General features: G+C 40.6%; 1 protein-coding gene across 1 annotated transcript in view; it reads left to right on the plus strand.

The window, feature by feature from the left end:
• Nucleotides 1-2,189: 2,189 nt before the first annotated feature.
• Nucleotides 2,190-8,210, plus strand: part of LOC140324767 (neuropeptide Y receptor type 1-like) — a 16,666-nt gene continuing 10,645 nt past the window's right edge. Inside the window, exon 1 of the mRNA XM_072402872.1 lies at nucleotides 2,190-2,310. The gene's annotated coding sequence lies outside the window, so the exon portion shown is untranslated. The remainder of the gene's footprint in view (nucleotides 2,311-8,210) is intronic.

Genomic DNA, 8,210 nt, shown 5'->3' on the forward strand with positions numbered 1-8,210 from the left:
CATGGCCAGAATTGAAGGTCTGGTGGAACCCAATTGGCTTGCTGTAGGATACTTCTAGAAGTGTTGTGAAAGAATATGTCTGCCTAGAGGTGGCAACTTTACCTGAATCTTCTGAGCAGGGCATTCTGTCTCTGTATGTCTTTATTGGTTGAGTACTGGTTAGGTGTTTGTAGATTTGTTTTTTATGTGTCTGTACAGTACTGGACTATACATGTTTCTGATTGTGCCAGTATGGTTCTAATCATGTTTTGGCAGACATGTCTTAATTGTGTCACTACTATTCTAATTGTGTCTCTGCGGACATTTTTCTAGTGTTTCAGTACAGTACTGGTTGGATATTGGCTGGCATGCTTCTGCCTATGCGAGTCTGGTACAGATTGTGTCTCTGCAGACATGTTCCTATTGTGTCACTCTGGTAATAATTGTGTCTCTGCGGACATCTCTTTATAGACATTGTGTTAGTAAAGTACAGGTTGTGTCTTCACTGGCGTGTTACTGATTGTACCGGCACGGTTATGATTACATCTCTACAAACATGTTCTGATTGTGTCATCATGATATTATTCGTGTTTCTGCGGACACATTCCTAATTCTGCCACTATGGTACTGATTGTAACTCTAGTGACATGTTCCTGTTTATTTTAATATTAATAAAATATTACCAGTAATTATAGTAATGATTTTGTCCCTTTAAAAATGTTTCTGCTTGTGTTACTTGTGTCTTAACAGACATGTTACTGATTGTGTCACTACTGTTCTGATTTTTCTAGTGTTTGAACACAGTAAGAGCTGGGTATTTGCTGGCATGCTTCCAATTGTGTCAGTCCAACACATAACTTGTCTCTGTGGACTATATTGCCTCACAATGTTGTTGTGTCTCTGCAGGCACATTACGGACTGTACTGATATGTTTCTGATTGTATGAGTATGGTTCTGATTATGTCTCTGCAGACATATACCAATTGTTTTAAAGTGGTACTGATTGTGTCTCTGCGGACATGTTTCTATTGTGTCTCTATGGTGTTTTGTCTCTGCAGGAACATCTCTAGTACTTGAGTGCAGTACTGGTTGCCTTTGTAGACATGTTTTTTTTTTGTATGAGTACAGTACAAACTGTGCGCTGACGTGTTTCTGATTGCGCCAGTACATTTTCTGATTATGTATTTGCAGGCATGTTCCGATCATGTCACATAGGTTCTGATTGTGTCTCTGCAGATATGTTCTAATAATGTCACAAAGGTAGTGATTGTGTCTCTGCAGACATGTTCCGTTTATGTCACAAAAGTACTGATTGTGTCTCTACGGACATGTTCCGATGGTGTTTTGTCTCCGTAGACACATTTATAGTACTTCAGTATAGTACTGGATGTGTTTTTTTTTAGACATGTTTTCATTGTGTTAGTACAGTATGGACTGTGTGCTGACATGTTTCTGATTGTATCAGTACAGTTATGATTATTTTTTACAGACATAATCAAATTGTGTCACAGTGGTACTGATGGTGTTTCTGCGGACATGTTCCATAATATGCCAGTCTGGTACTGCTAACATCTCTGGACAAACGTTCCTGGTTTCATCAGCATGGTAATGATTTTGTCCTTTTGAAAATGTTTCTGCTCGTGTCAGCATAGTATAGATTGTGTCTTAAAAGACTTGTTACTGATTGTGTCTCTGCAGACTTTTTTTAGTTGTGTTACCTTTTAGGTTGTTGTTTATATTAAATAAAGAGAATGCTATATTCAATCATTGCCTGTTTATGTATGATCATTTGTTGATAATCTATTAGGTTATTCTGGTTTTGAATGCAATCACCTAATGGTAAATCTGTCTCTGCTCACACACCAATAAAGCTTTGGCAAACAGCTAAGCGCACGGATGATAGAGACGCAGGGAGCCGTTTTATCTGCCAAAGGATTTGTGTTTCTGTCCATCAATTCCTGAAATCCACACAGCTCTGCCTGGCACAGGAGCTGATTTTTCTTTCATGTAGTTAAAGCCAAACTCTGCACCCCACGCCCCCCCCCCCTTCCTTCCTCTATGCACCCCTTAACATTTCCCAGCATTATTTGATGTTTCCATTCATCTTTCTCTGTTCTGATTGGTCACATGACATTTATACCAGCAGTGTTACTTTGTGAATGATACAGGGAACACAGTTGTGAGTGTACACAATGCTCAAGTTGAAACCTCCAATCTCTGGGCTCTAACTGTTTCTTTAGTCTTATAGGCTGAATGACACTGAGCAGAATTCAACCTGAAGGCAGCTTGGAAGGAAAGAGAGGTACTGTGTGGGACAGCTCCAGATTAAAGGTGAGCATTGCAGACAGAGCATTTGTTTTTTTTTTTTTTTAACTGGTTGAAGTTCAGCTTTTTTTTTTTTTTTTTTTGGAAGCGGGGTCAGAAGGCATCAGCCTAGAGTTTGGTTTTGACTAAAATGGGTCTTAATCCTCTTGCCTGCTCTACCTGGCTCCATGAGCTGCTATCTCCCAGTCAGAGCACTGCTGTACAGGGATAGCAAAAGGTTAAAACCTAAATCCAATGGGGGTCTACATATTGACAGCATAGAAATCACACAGAGCTGCATTATTTTCTGAATTTATGTGAAATTTACATCTAATAATTGAATGTACAGCGCTGCGTAATAGGTTGGTGCTATATAACTAATATTAATAATAAAGTCCTAGCTGGTTGGGGCAGAAGCAGACATGTTGCCTCTGCTCCAGATGCCTTTCCCCTTCACTTTTCACCTATTACACAACATTGGCCTCATCCAATCACAATTTCAGAAGGATATTTTATTCTGAAGATTGCGGCATTTCATGCCTGGCTTATTCCCTAATGCAGTGAATGATTCCAATGTCAATAGTGAATGTGTTGGCAGCTAGAGATTAACTATTAAACTGCAAATGTCTCAAAATGGTGAAATGCTCTAGAAGGAATCCATGAAAGCTGAGCGCACCCAGCATATAGAGGAATTGTTAACATTACAATGTGAGGCTGATACCCATAGGTGGGGTGTAGAAACCAATACAGATTGTGTCTCTGCGGATGTGATCCTATTGTGTCAGTATGCTGCTTTGTTTCTGCAGACACCTCTCTAGTACTTCAGTACAGTACTGGTTGGGTCTTGGTAGACAGTTTCTTCTTTATTAGTACTGAATGAACTCACTGACATGTTTCTGATTGTACCACTACAGTTATGATTGTGTCCCTGCCAACATGTTCCTAACGTGTCACAAAGGTATTGATTGTGTCTCTGCGGACATTTTCCTATTGTGTTGTGTCTCTGCAGACATGTCTCTAGCACTTGAGTTGGGTCTTTGTAGATTTGTTTCTTGTATTATTACAGTATATACTGTGTCTTCACTGACATGTTTCTGATTGTACCAGTACAGTTATGATTGTGTCTCTGCGGACATTTTCCTATGGTGTTGTGTCACTAGTACTTCACGTACAGTACTGGTTGGGTCTTGGTAGATATTTTCATTTCTATTATTACGGTATTTTCTGAGTCCTCACTAACATGTTTCTGAGTATTCCAGTTCAGTTATGATTGTGTCTCTGCAGACATGTTTCTATTGTGTTACCATGGTGTTGTGTCTCTGCAGACACGTCTCTAGTACTTGAGTTGGGTCCTTGTATACATGTTTTTTGTATTGTTACAGTATGTACTTAGTCCTCACTGACATGTTTCTGATTGTTCCAGTACCATTGTGATTGTGTCTCTGCAGACATGTTCCTATCGTGTTACCACGGTGTTGTGTCTCTGCAGACACGTCTCTAGTACTTGAGTTGGGTCTTTGTAGACATGTTTTTTGTATTATTACAACATGGACTGTGTCTTCACTGACATGCTTCTGATTGTACCAGTATCGTTGTGATTGTGTCTCTGCGGACATTTTCCTATGGTGTTGTGTCTCTGCAGATAGGTCTCTAATACTTGAGTTGGGTCTTTGTAGACATGTTTTTTGGATTTGTTACAGTATGTACTTAGTCTTCACTGACATGTTTCTGATTGTACCAGTACCATTGTGATTGTGTCTCTGCGGACATGTTCCTATTGTATCACCATGGTGTTGTGTCACTGAAGACACGTCTCTAGTACTTCTGTACAGTACTGGTTGGGTCTTGGTAGACAGTTTCTTTTGTATTAGAACAGTTTGGACTGTGTCTTCACTGACATGTTTCTGAGGGTACCAGTACCATTGTGATTGTGTCTCTGCATCACATGCTAATGTATTGTGTATTTATGCTGCTTGCTTGTCCTCCCTACTCTTTAGAACACAACAGCGCCACTAGTGCTCATTCATTCATCTGTCACTAGAAACAATCCCAAAAGATCATTTCCAGCACCAATCCTCTGACATTCATTGGATATCTGTAGGGGGCTTTAAGTGGGACTAAAGTTCCCAAAATTATTGTAACCAGGCCGGGTTGTATTGCAGAAAGCGACAGGCGATGTCCCTTCAGCAATAAGCATTCTCATCTGGCTGAGTGCTCCGTGGGGCTGTCAAAATTTCTGAGCTGCTCATGTACAGCCGAGCTTTGGGTGCGCATGAGCAACCTGAGGCTGCTGGCACTGAATGAACCTTGTGTGCGGGATCCTGGCCCGACCAATCAAAATGGCCAATAATAAGAAAGAGGAAAAGAAGAAGGATCCCTTCAATGGAGTGGGGACAGGTGGGTATCAATGGGTTTAGTTCTTCTGGTTTGCTGTTGGATGCCTCTGCTGACCTCCTATTATCCTAAGAGTATGCAAATCACAAAGTCAGATGTCTTCTTCTGAATGTCCTGACCTGAAGTTTAGCATGACAGCCAGGAAAACAGCATTTTCACCATGCAGCCCTAAGTTTTTTTTACCCGTGACAGGTACTCTTTGAGCAGTGACAGCACACAGCACCCTCTAGTGGCTGATCTACAAATCTCTGCATTCATTACTGTACCATTACAAAAAAAACTGCAAAAAGTAAAAATGCAAAAACGTACAAATGCAGAAACTATATCAGAAATGCCTGGAGCATGGACATTGTAATATGAAAATAAATATCCATACAAATGATAAATTCTTTTCCTTGTTTTTAGAATAACATGGCCAATACAGACTGATTGCAAAATCAACCCAAACATTTTACATTTGTCCTTGGTTCTATTAGAACTGAATAGTTCAATGTTCAATATTAATTTGTTTTTAATGCATAGCCAGCAACTGCTGCCAACTGTGCACAATAACAACGGTCTGACAGTTGTAAACCTTGCAGTATAAGCCGGTTGTTAAAGTATACAGCTGGCATAATTCCCATTGGCTAGTGTTTATAAGGGGGGGGCTGTCTTACAACCACCAGCCAATTGGAACAAGGGATTCCCTGCAGGGCCCATTGACATTAATGGGCTGCAGAATCTTATATAACGAGTGTTTGTGAGATTTGCAGTCCAATGCACCCACTCACTGAGCTCGCATTTCTATGCAATGCTGTACTATGCATTGTGGTGCGCTGCATTCATTTTCTATCCTGTGTTATGCCAACAGTCCATGCGCCAACACTCCATGCGCCAACACTCCATGCGCCAACACTCCATGCACCAACACTCCATGCGCCAACACTCCATGTCCCAACACTCCATGCGCCAACACTCCATGTGCCAACACAATGCAAGTGTGAATGTTCTATAGATGAATACTCCTGCTGGGTGACCTCCTCCACTTGCCTGCCCCGAAGAGCTTACAATCACTTTGATTGATAATATTAAGGACTGCAATGGGCACAGAGAAGTTGCCACATTTGCATTATCTGTACCAGGATGATTCCTCCTCAACTGACACCAACTGTCTACAGGTGAATCTTCTCTTGTGTAGTGAATGGCAGGGTACAACATTCACCAGCTGCACTATTCCTGTTATATTGCAGGATGATGGTGATTGCTGACCCCCCGGACACCCCACTGGTTGTAGGTTGTCCAGGAGCACAGGTAATGTCAGGAAGAGAGAACTGACACCTTTAAACAGGAAGTGTCCAACAAAAGGTCCTTTATGGCAGGATCAGAAATACCTAACATGAAAACCTTAATGGCAGGATCAGGGTGAATAATACAAGGACCTTCATTATAGGATCGGGGTGAATAATAGAAGGACCTTTATGGCAGGATCAGGGGTGAATAATACAAGGATCTGCATTGCAGGATCAGGGTGAATAATACAAGGACCTTCATGGCAGGATCAGGGGTGAATAATACAAGGACCTTCATGGCAGGATCAGGGTGAATAATACAAGGACTTTCATGGCAGGATCAGGGGTGAATCATGCAAGGCCCTTTATTGCAGGATCAGGGTGAATAATACAAGGACCTTCATTATAGGATCGGGGTGAATAATACAAGGACTTTCATGGCAGGATCAGGGGTGAATAATACAAGGACGTTTATGGCAGGATCAGGGGTGAATAATACAAGGATCTGCATTGCAGGATCAGGGGTGAATAATACAAGCACCTTCATGGCAGGATCAGGGTGAATAATACAAGGACCTTCATGGCAGGATCAATCAGCTAATTAAATGGCCGCTCCATTCTAAGCCAATGTTCAGATCTAGGTGTATGCCAGAAGATTCACTTAGCATTTACTGTATGTGTTAGGAAAGCCAGTGGTGAGGATCTCCTGCGTGTTGAGATCATTATACGGCTTTCCCTACAGGATTCCAGTTATATTATATTACAGAGAATACAGCAGGAGGAGTAAGACTGCTGCAGAAAGATTCTCCAAAGGTGAGCTGGAACTGCAAAAAGTAGTTGTATTGCAATCCCAGGAGTGATTTGTGCTGCCGATTCCTAGCCACAAATTAGGTTTTTGTATCTGTAATGAGAAGGTTTAGCTGAAATAATTTAAAAGGTGCAGATATGGAGTCGGATTTATTAAAGCTCACCAAGCCTGGACAAGATAGAACATTATAGGAGAAATAGATTAAGAAACCTAAAGTGCTGGATCACCCAGGTTCTCCCATTATATTATCTTCAGTCTTGGAGAACTTTAATAAACCAATGGTGTTTGCATGTTGTTCTGCAGCAAGTACATACAGTGCTTTGTGTTTGATTGCTGTACCCCTCAGCTATCTATCGGTATCGGTAAAGCATAACAAAACAATATTACATTAAGCAGTAACAAATTATTATGACTGAGAAAGCCGACACAAAAATTGTATTGTAATGGAAATCCCGAAACGCATCCCAACTGATCAGCGTTGCTTCATTAGTTGTTGGATCAATCAATGAATTCCTGACAAGTGCAGAATTTGTGTTCTTGGTAATGCAGATTGACGTTCCCCGGCTAATAGATTTAGCTGGGTAGATATAGTTACCACCTGTCCAGATTTCATCTTTACAAAGACATCATGTGAGAGTGCTTAAAAAGTAAGAAGTGTAAATGACAGAAAATGGAAACATTAATTAGCTGCATTTTCCCCATTGAAAGTTAGGAATTAGATAAACTTGCATCCTGCTTGTAAAATGGATGAAAATCCTCTTGGACATTTGGGTGAACAAAGGCAACAATCAAGGAAGACACGCTGATTAATTAGAAAGCAGATGAGATAATCCGAAATGTAGAAAGAACCCGTCATAAGTGCCAGTGAACGGCTGGACATTCATGCGCGGTTCAATGGCTTTGCGGTAGGCTCGGTTCAGGAACTGACATACTGGGATAATAAAGATCCTTAGTTTCCAAGTTATTTGCAGCCAGTGATATTTATAATTTATGGTCGTTATTATCTTCGTGTTAAAGCTTCGTGATTGGAGACAAACATCCTTTGGGTCAGCCATTGCCCTAGATAGGAGCACATGTGTGCATTCCTAATTACAGCATTCCCTGGTTTCCATCTCTATTTCTGATCCACGTCCTCCGTTGTTCCTCTTTATGTGTGGATATAAACACCTCTATGAAAATGTAACCATTAACTAGTAAAAAGTGCACTAAACCTTCATCCCAACTTTTTTTTTAACAGAACTAAATCCTGCTATCCAATATTATTATTATTATTGATATTATTATTAATAAACAGGATTTATATAGCGCCGACATATTACGCAGCGCTGTACATTAATTAGGAGTCTTTTATGTTGCCTACTTGCAACCCTTTGATCATTGTTTACAGAGTTCAGTAGCTAAATTTAGAAATATAAGTCAATCCCATCCTCCTTTCTTCCTGTTCTCTTCAGATAGCA

This window comes from Pyxicephalus adspersus, chromosome 2 (assembly GCF_032062135.1).
Source record: "Pyxicephalus adspersus chromosome 2, UCB_Pads_2.0, whole genome shotgun sequence".
NCBI classification, from domain to species: domain Eukaryota; kingdom Metazoa; phylum Chordata; class Amphibia; order Anura; family Pyxicephalidae; genus Pyxicephalus; species Pyxicephalus adspersus.